Source organism: Lygodium microphyllum, chromosome 26 (genome assembly GCF_053477565.2).
Source record: "Lygodium microphyllum isolate KBCC chromosome 26, Lygodium_microphyllum_v1.1.10, whole genome shotgun sequence".
In the NCBI taxonomy this organism is placed as follows: Eukaryota; Viridiplantae; Streptophyta; class Polypodiopsida; order Schizaeales; family Lygodiaceae; genus Lygodium; species Lygodium microphyllum.
Genome location: NC_141160.1, coordinates 31,608,282 through 31,619,098, shown reverse-complemented (window position 1 = coordinate 31,619,098; position 10,817 = coordinate 31,608,282). Strand labels below are relative to the sequence as shown.

Below are 10,817 nucleotides of genomic sequence, written 5' to 3'. Positions count from 1 at the left end.
GAGGACGATCATCTTGGTTATGATGCAGTAGGTCATCATGAGGCAACTAAGAGTCTCAACACAGTCCGCTCAAATTACCAACTCAAAAGCATGGCTTGATAGCAGGACAGGAGGATATTCCATTGACTTGCAGGTGTTGTTGATGAACAAATGATGGGTGTGATGATGGTTGTCATTGATGGAGGGCGTCGTGGTGGCTTGATTGGCTCCCAATCATGACGATGGCTAATCATGGGCAATGATCGCAAAAGGGCAGCATTTTAAGCATTTAAGCTTTTAAAGGTTATGTATTAAAGGTTAAGCTTCAAAAGCATAGCCTTAATGTTTTTAAAGCCAAAATTTTAAAAAGCCTTAGGTTTTTTTGGGAAAGCAAAAGCACAAACGTGTGAGAAAATCTATAAAAGGGAGGCACTGGGAGCCTTGCCTCTCCATCAAATTCTATGAGAGTGGCTCTTGAGTTCGAGCTTTGAGCTCCTCACCCTCCTTGAAGTTAAGTCCATCAAATTCTATGAGAGTGGCTCTTGAGTATGAGCTTTGAGCTCCTCACCCTCCTTCAAGATCTCTCCTTCAAGTCCTCACATGGGGGTGGCTTTTGAGTACGAGCTTTGAGCTCCTCGCCCTCCTTGAAGATTTCTCCATCAAGTCCTCACATTCCACCTTCTTCTCTTCTTTCTCAGATCAAGACTACGACCTTGACTTTTGATTGGCCAGTGATCCTTTGCTTGCTTCAAAGAACAATTTGTCATCACAAGATCCATCTTCAGCTCTTCATATTTCTTTTTATCATATCCTTTAACTCCCCTTGACCAAGAGACTTTTGAACATGTATCTTGTGCATAGCTTTAATCAATGAGTATGTTTTCACATTCGCCTTGTATCTAAACTTCTTCTTCTGGATAATTATTTTGTGTTGAGTACTCTTAATCATTCTTTGTTTCCATCTCACAAAGCGTCCCTGACAAGCGACTTTCACGAACTCCCGCATGTTTTCCATGCGACAACAGTCGAGTGGACAATGTAAGTTTAGTAACCTTTCAAAACGTTTAGTTTGTGACCTTTCCAAATTCAATAGGACTAGTTACGAAGTTCAACATCATTCTAGGGGTTGGAGTTTAGACTTTAGCTTATGGATAGGAGGGGATTGCATTACACTCTCCCCCGTCTCTCACTCTCTTTGAACCACATATGATGTTAACCCTGTCTCATCTTTCATCGATTACAAAGTGGTATTCTTAGGTGAACACTAGAATACTATTAGGGGTGACCTATACACACTTCCCGTATGAAGTAGAATCAAGAGTCATGTGTTCTAAGCCTCACATTTCCTATGAGGAGATTGGGTAGTATTATACATGGATACAAGTTTTGGTCTATTGGAGGACTCCTCTAGGCCCAATGGAGGAGGCACCTCACATATAGTATCAAAGCCAAGGTTTGAAGGTTAAGTAGTTGACGGATAAAAGGAATTAATTAAGTAACCAAATCTGTTTGAATGAACTATTATTGAGTATTTTGCACTGACTCTAGTATACACACTATGGCAACATAAAATCAGATATGAGGAAGTAGTGCACTTGCAAGATTTTTCTTTTCTTGATGTGTCAAACGGCCTTAGGATCATATAAAGAAGCTATATTTGAGATCTTAGAGATAATAATTATTCATCTATACTACAACCTCACCCTAAATCATGATATATGAGTAATTTTTTGCCATAGGATAGGTCATATATGGGATCTATGATGGCTAAAACTTCCTTCATCATTATGAGATGTGGAGGATTTGATGAGTTGAATGGTTAAGGATAGTCAAGATATATATTTTGTTTGCTGATTTTGACAAATGATTACTAGTCACTCAGTAATGAGGCTATGCCTAAGATATTGGTGGTCAATCGACAAATGTTGCATCAGAAATTAGGGGTGAATCGACAAGTGTTGCATTAGATAATACCACATGAAAGAGTAGTTGTAGTTCCAAGAAGGCCTAGTTTGAATTAGATGTTAGAGTTATTCCTAGGGACCACCAATATATTGTATTTGTTATGTATATGAGAGACCACCAAGATATGAGGAAATAAACATTGACTTTTCATAGCAAAAGGATTCATGAGATGGTGTTTTGGTATATCATCATGATTGTTTGTTTTAAAGAGCCTGAGTATTGAGCCTATGTTGATGATTGAGTTATTTTGGTAGATTAGTGATGGAACACACTTCATGCAAATGATTTTTGAAATCATGGATGTTGCTACTTGTCACTTGGATATATTGGAATTTTGAGAGAGTGTAATGATTGTTTTAGAAAAGACATATTTTTGGACCTATTTAAGTTTGCAAAGAAGCTATAAGTGGAGCCCAAGTTGGGGATAGGATGATCCATACTTTTACTTAGATTTGAGTTTGCATGAGGATGTGAAAATCCATCTCAAGCTATTAAAGTGGCTTGAGGATCTCAAGCTAATATGACTAGTATGAGTAATCACACGAGGTTGCACTCCCTTGAGGTTGGCATAATTCCATGAAAACACATTCTAGAATTCCTTGGTCGAATGGTGATGTCTTCCAAGTGTTTATCTCCATTCAAACTGCCTCCTTTATATTTTCATAAAATATTAGTCCATTATCCCATTCCTCTATCACATGAGCACTTCGCATCTAGGGTCTTCCCATAAGATGTCATAATCCACGCCTTTCATCACAATGAGGTTCACTAAAAACTTGACTCCTGATGTCCTAATTTGTCAATCCTTTAATACACCAAACGGGTGAACCTTTATACCATTATCAAGGGTTACATTGAATCTAGCAATTTTGACAGGTGGACTTCCCCATGCTTGTAACATTATGTGGCTAAGAATGCTCACTCCTGCCCTTATGTCTACAATGCCTTTTTGTGTCGTATCTCCCAATGCCACATTGGGTAAGACCACATATATCTCAGTCCCTTTCGAGGATGCATTGATCTGTTGTCACCCTATTATAAGAGAGGGTGTTACATTTGGAATGTGAGTGTCATTATCTGCTTCTGTTGTTTCTCTTCTCTCTTTCATCTCAATACATACCTTGAACATACTCCAGAACCCTCAAATTTGTCTCATTAGTTGCCTTAATGGCAACGACACTTGTGTTGATATAAGAGCTCCTAATAAATTTGCATCAAGTTTATTGGTTACATTCCTATTGGATAGTTAAGTGTCCATCTCTAGGTCTAGTTGAGGCAAGGTGGGTTCCTCTGGATGGATGTGAGGTTCCTATCGTTAACTTGCTGTTGGTCATATATGTAAGGTGGTGAGGAGGGCGGCTCTACATTGGATATATCATGATCCTCATGTTCTAGCATAGATTGTTCTTTGACCCATCCCCTTACCTTTTCTGTGAAATCCATTTGGTGTCTCAAGTAGGTTATTCCCGTATCTTAGCACTTCCCTTTTCCTTAGTTTTTAGTGGTCCATCAAGAGACGAATCCAAGCAACATCGCCCGGCACTCCAATGGAACGTTACGGGGTTTGTCACCTAGGGTTTCTCGAGTTCGTCTCGCAACGGAACACATTCACGGCCGAACCAACTAGGATCGACGTGAAATTTGGATTCCTAGTGGTCAAGGTCTCGTGATAGCATTCTAACATTAGTCTTGGACATCCTACTTTACGCAGAAGTACCCAAGACGAAGCAGATCCATGCCACACTTGGTTCAAAGAGAAAGGGAAATGAGAGGGATGCACCGTTCAACCTCTCTACCCATAGGGCATAGTCCCATTCCGGTCCCCTAAAATGGCATGAATCGAGATTCTAGCTTAACAATTTCTAAGGGTCACACATCAGTTAAACCTTATGAGAAGCCTCCGAGTTCTTTGGGACCACTCTGTCGTACGACAGACCCATTGGGGGTTCCGTACAACTACTTTTCTCAATAGGCCTTCTTTAATTATTTAATTAGGTCCTACCACATTTATCTGTGACATTTAAAATCAGCTTCTTTAATTAGGCCTTTTAGGGAATAGGATTCGTTCGCATAATTTATAGCACATACACGAATACAGAGCAAGCAGTCCTTTTGACAAATAAGTTCAAACAAATTCCTTAACATATCTTCAAGTTAATCTTTTTCTCTTGCCCATACAGGAGAAATTATATGTCCCTTCCGCCGTGCAAAAGTAGTTCGTCCAAATCACATGGCACCACAATTTCCATCCTTTATCTAGAATAGGATCTTCTAACACCATAGACGTTGGGGCCACGGAGGTCCTCAACTCCATTCCAGACTTGGTAAGGGGTGTCCAGAGCTCCACCTGACCCGCAAGCTGCCTAGGAGTGAAACATTATTCCTGTGGTTGGCCTTTTCACCACTCGACCTTTGGCCCATGAATCGAGCAGTGCCCTTCTCGAGTTGATCCGCAGTGCAATCTTGGAGGTGATCCACCCGTGCAAAGAACCTTTTCTTAATTAAATCATTTAAGAATCAGGCACAGTCAAGGTAGTCAGCCCTAATATCATCTTCCAAGAAAACATTCATTTATCCCCATGGCAATTTGTCATCACAAACCCCTGCCATGAATTTACCATCAATCACATGCACTTGGAATAATCATCCAGACAACAATCCAACAATCGGTTGAATGTAAAAGCATTTAGGATAGTGTTTGATCAACCAACAAAACCAATTGTATTTTTCCAACAAAGCAAGAATAGATGTGATAACATTTCCATCTGCATATTCGCTCTCCCCCTTGGGATCTAAGAATGATACTATGCAAAATTTTACTTAACACTCCCTTCCTTTGGCTATGGCGTATGATAAGGTTTGAAACACTATACAAGACGTAAGTTCTATTGATCACTTACATTGATCGATAACCCAACCTTCTTCCCAACAAGTACAAAAGTATTGGTCTTTCCTTGTGACTTAGGGTTTCCTAATCCTTGAGCTCTCCACTTGGCTTTGAGGCCTGGAGTTATTGTTTGTATCTAGCCTAACTCCGAATTGGATTGATGAAGGTAGTAGTTATCAGACGCATCTCAAGAAATCTTAGTTTTAATCCTTAGGATCATTGCTTGTACTAACTACACACATCATCAAAATCCCAATCTATCAAACGTGAGTTATCAGTTCGTGTTGTTGGCAAGAGCTTGGGCAAAGGCCTAGAGTTTGTAAGATGAATTTCGTTTAAACTAGGTTTCTTACCATGCAATCCATCAGGTGTGCAAGCTGCAACATACTTTCAGTGGTGCGATGAAAAACATATCTATTATTTACAAGAAAAGAGGAGTTGACAATACCTTGGAATCTTATATATTGCTTATATTGTGTATGGATTTTATTGCATAGCAACTTAATGCAATTTACTTCTCTTGGCCAGATAACCCGCCGCCGTGCAGTCACGTTCTAGAAGAAACATCCACATTGCTAGGTCCAGGTGTATTGATACCCCGGCTTGTTTGGCTTGTGTCTTGGTCATCATGTTAAGTGGTATGGATGTGGCATCATCATACAGGGTTTTAATTTCCAAATAACCCCAAGGGAACTAATGGCATGTTTGAGCTACTTGTTGACCACACTCAAGGCATCATTGCAGCTGAGCTTTGTCGTTCTTAGCCTATTCCTTCTGAGGGCACTGGGAGGGGATGTGTCCAGGATGACTACAATTCCAACACATCATTGGTTCCTATGACTACATTCCTCCAGACCCTCATCCTCTTCCTTTGCCCAATGTCAACACCGAGATGGGCTTGTAGTCCATAAGAACCAGGTCTCCCTCTTCATTCGTATGAGATGTAGGGGTTTACATGAGGCTCCTCCTTGAGTGGTTCCTCTACATAATGCAAAGGAGTATATATATCACTCTGTGGCAAGGCAATGGTTGGTGCTGGAGGCTTAGGTATATCGATAAGATTAATGTCTAGTCTTTGATTATTGGGGACAGGTAGAGCTAATGGAGCTCCTTGACCAAATTGGAATTCCCGATTCATTGGATACTATGGCTGATAAGGTTGTTGGTATGGTAAGTGTTGGGGACAATCTACAATGGATAGCTTCATGCCGGTACTTGCTACAATTAGCACAAGTCCTAGGTCTCGGTTCAGGATACTCTGTCGGCAAATGGTTACCTCCGCAATATACACATTATTTGGATGTTTGTTCTAGCAGGCATCCGCAAGAAGGTGTCTTGAAGTTTGACAACCTCTAGCTTGAGGTCGGACATCTCCTGAGAGAAGTCCACTCCCTTGCCTTTATCCTGCACTCTAGATGTTGCTTGCTCGCTATGTGTAGGGTGGATCTTTCACAATGAACAGTGATGATTTGATTCCTATTGAATGTGTGGCTTTGCTACTCCTTTCCTTTAATAGCCACCCTTATGACCTCATCAAATACGTTCTGCCATTCAACTATTAGTTGTCGCTATGGCGTATTCGTGAAGTAGCTAACGCAGGCTTGTGCTTTGCCTCGAGTGTTATCCCTTCGCTCGCAGTGAGTTGTTGAGACTGACCGCCCCCGATCCGGAAGGAGTAGGTAGGGGAAGGTGTAATTTATGAGAAGAGTCCTCTGCGGGGCGTGCGTGCCTCTTTCGGGCAACCGATATCCAGAAAAGGTAAGGTAAGGTGGCGTGTATCGCAAGCCACGGCGTATCCTGACGCCCGCCAATCAGAAGCTGCGACCGACGTCTCTGCCCCGCCGGCAACGCGCATGGCCTCTGCTCGCCTTGCCAGTGTCGACCATCACGCCCAGCTTCTTCTGCTCGCTGCCCTGCATGCACCGAGAGCCTGTTTTGTTAATGCTTACAAACGATTGAGCCGTCCGCCTTCGCTTGAGAATTGTGGGGGGAGGGGGTGCGCCGTGCGCTCCGAGGCAGTGCAATACGGAGGCGACGCGCGCAGCCCCGGGCAGCAAGCTGCCGGATGGGGCTGCCCCCGTGAAAGAAATTAGGTTAATATCGTAGTGACCCGATGGGCCACGTATCAGATATTAAACTGATAAGAACAGATACTACACTTGATCTTAGCCAAAAGGCCGAGAAAGGTATGAGGATCTTGGCGCCCCGACCCTTTGCTTTATACCCCCCGGGGGCTTGCCAGCTATTGCGCTTCCTTCCGCGTGCACCGCTCTCTCTGCCTACGGGACTCACAGGCAGGGAGCAAAAGCACCCATTCACTGTATGTGTACCAGAGTTTTGTTTTTTCCTTTTCTAACAAAACAGAAAAACCAAGGGACACGCGCCGTTCTCGCGATCCCGAACGTGTCGGAGAGGATCCCCCAGAAAACCAAAACACAACCACGCCGCCGTGCGCGATTCCCCCATTTTAGCCTCTTCACTGAGTTCCGTGCCGTGCCGCACACGAGGTATATCTCCCTAGAGCGTTTGTAGACATGCCATATGCTTCCTTCGCGGCCATCTTCCGCACTAGTTGCCCTTCTCCACATACCATGCTCTTTTGATCTCCTCCACCGTGGAACCCTACTTGCTTTCACCTTTCCAGCCTCTCCTGAGGTTCCCCTCGATCTTGGCTAATGAATTCGCGACTGCCCTAGGGTACCCTCTATCTATGTCCGTTCCTTTCTTTCCAATTTTCGGCTTTCAATGACTAGGGAATCATTTGGTGGATAGGACGAAAAACATTCCCCAGCATGCTGCAAAGTTATCCTTTTCTTTCGGGCAGAGAACGCTTTCCTCGGATGATCGAGGCGAAATGCATTCCAGCCGCATCTTTTTAACGGTGCAAGCAACATCCTTTGGTATAGATTTGTAGAGTACCTATGCCCCTTGAGATGCAGCTGTGCCACATTGCATGGTCACTTTTAGGTCTACAAACCCCTCCCTCCGTTTCCATCAGCATCTTTATTTGCGCGTGCGCACGCACACGCACATACACACTTAACTCCATATTCGGGATTTTGGGAATTTCCCATCAATATGGGAAAACCAAATCAAAATGGATTTCATGAATTTTGGAAATTTCATTAATTTGGAACTTGGTGCAATTAAACATATTACTGCTTATGGTTGTTTCCAAGAGATTGAAAAAAACTCAAAAAGATGGTGTTAATAGACACCTTAGTTTTAATATCCTTGAAATATTCAAGGAAAATCTTCAGTCGCTCGATGGATTCTTGTAGACTTTCTTTAGCCTTCAGTACAACTTTTGGGGGAATTTTAATTTTTTTGGGAGATTTTGTACCTTTCTTCATCCAAGAGAAGACAATGCTATCTATTGTTTCCCATCGTTCAGGATCTTTTTTGTTGCACATCCAATATTTATCCCAACAATTAAAATACACCTCTGCATCTGTAGCATTTTGACGACTACAAACTGGTGCCCAATATTGTATACGTACCTTGTTGAAGTTTTTGGAATGCCTATTTGTATCGACCTCGCTTTGTGCAACACCTCTGCATCTGTAGCATTTTGACGACAACAAACTGGTGCCCAATATTGTATACGTACCTTGTTGAAGTCTTTGGAATGTCTATTTATATCGACCTCACTTTGTGCAACATCAAGCCATATTGGATATACTGGATCTGAAGGTCTAACAAGCACAAAGTCGTCTTTCTTAAAATCAAGCATTGGTTCAAATGCATGTTTGGGTCGTTTGCTCGGAGGACCACAATAGTGATCATTCAACTCTTCCAATCCAATGAAGTCATCTGCATTATCTACATCTATATTGGTTACATCACTTTGTGTTCTTGGCCAAAAATCTATGAAAAATAAATCTTCTTGGACATTTGGAGTTTGAAGAGCGTAGATCATATGTTTCCAATAATCAATCACTGGTGTTATAAACTTTGTGAACTCTGCTTCAGGTCCTTGTACATTTGACCATCTTTCCCAATACTTCAAATAATCTTTAACTCCACTTACTACTTCTTGATGGTCCTTAACGTACTCAAACATGGGCAGCAACATTGGAACACCCTTTGGAAGAGTAGGCTTTCCTGCAAGGTCTCTCTTCCATAATTCAATGCCACCTTCTCTTGGTAACCAGTCTGGGGACTTTGGATGCATCTTGTATTGCATGACAGGTGTATCTCCTTGCATATAAAACCGAAATTGAAGAGGTTTTAAGTGACCAACAAGTGTATCTTTTGAATCACACAAGTATCCCTCAATGTATCTCTTAAAGTCAGGCACATGTGTCAATAAGAAAGGTGTAGGACTTGTCATCTGGCATGATTGAAAATGTTGCATAAGATGAGGAAAAGTGAAGGTCATGCTCGTCCTTAGCTTCTCTGAAATTTTGCTGAATATTGCATCGATGTCTTCATGTGTATGACCCACCATGAGAAACCCAAGCTGGATCATCTTGAATGTTCCTCGTGCAACAAGCAATGATAGATATGCAAAGAGATAGCGATTTTTGTTTTCTGATCCAGAATTATCGAGTTGAGGTAGTAAGTTCTCTGGCAATCGTTTGAAATGATGATGATAATCCTGTGGTGTATTATCTTCCATGCATGATTTATTTTGTGCAACACCTTGATGGTGGTCTAGTGCTTTTTTCGAGTTGAGGGCATTTAGTAGCACAGAGGTTGATCTTGGCGTTCCATCTACTTGTAGATCACCATTTGCATGCCTGCGTAGTCGCTCCAACTTCCTAAAGTACAATGACAATGAGGCAATTGTGAAGTTAGGATCATGAGGCCACAGATCGAGTGAGAAATGTCCATATCTACCTTCTCCATGTCCATGTGTAATCATGCATGTTAAAGAAATTGGTAGTTGAGTAGATCTTTTAGTCTCTTTTGATCAAAGCCTTAACCTGGGGATAGTTGTCTTTTGCTAGTCCATTTTATCATGTATGATGCACAAGTTTTTATCTAGATCTAATGCTAAGGCCAAGCGCCAACTGTAGTATATGTTCCAACAACTTTGTTGTTGTAGCATGTGACATTGACGCTTCTTTAGAAGCACATTTTGCTCTTGAAGGCACTTTGTTGCTGCAAGTTGCTCTTTGATCTCTGAGCAAATACTACATTTGGAGAACTCACTTGTCTTTGCTAAGGTTACATGCTTGAACTCTGTGTTCCAAATACGATTGAAGGTGGACAATGACATTTGCTTACATCCAATACCACTCAATGTTGTCTTTACTTCTGCCCATATATCTACCTACTTGTAAACATCTGGGATGACCAATTGTGTCTCCCTTGATCCATCTTGCATTGTTCTACTCTTGTGTGGCATTTGCTCTACATTCTTCTTAACAAAGTCTCTAAGGATGGCTCTTCCCATCTCTGTGTGATCCCAAGCTGCTCTTATTACCCCCTTGTTTCCATGCATTGCCCTCCTCATGCCATGCTCAAATTGTATTTTGTACCTGTAAAAAGATGTCTTTGGGATTCCATGAATCTCAGACCATGCCCTTCCACATACCACTTGTCCATTGAAGATAAAGCTGTACTTCCTTGTTCCCAAGTAATCAATCCTGCATGATGATTCAAACTTGTCATAAACATAGTTTGTGCGGTCTTCAAATTACAATCCCCAAAAGCATTTACGTAATTGTTGCATTGCTTCTCTATCAGGAAACTGACAACACTTTTCTTGGCAACAATCAATCATGGAAACCTGTGAAATAGAGTCCATAGAAGTCCTCAAGTTTGCACCTTTAGGGGCAATAATTCAAGGCTTTCTATTGACCATACAATATGATCTCTTCTGAACAAAAATTGATTTTTTTGCAGAAACATAATCTTCATTGGTATCTTCCATGTTTTTAGCACAAGCATTTGTAGAGACAAATTGCATGTATGATTGTTGTTGTAGCAGTGATGTTCCATCATCAAAGGTGACTTGTTTACTAGGCTATCTTTCCAA

The 10,817-nt window shown here is 41.7% G+C and overlaps 1 non-coding gene across 1 annotated transcript; it reads right to left on the bottom strand.

The window, feature by feature from the left end:
• Positions 1 to 6,822: 6,822 nt before the first annotated feature.
• On the bottom strand, positions 6,823 to 7,021 carry LOC148013109 (U2 spliceosomal RNA). Its single transcript, XR_015688993.1, has one exon. It is a non-coding gene; the product is annotated as a U2 spliceosomal RNA (small nuclear RNA).
• Positions 7,022 to 10,817: the final 3,796 nt, after the last annotated feature.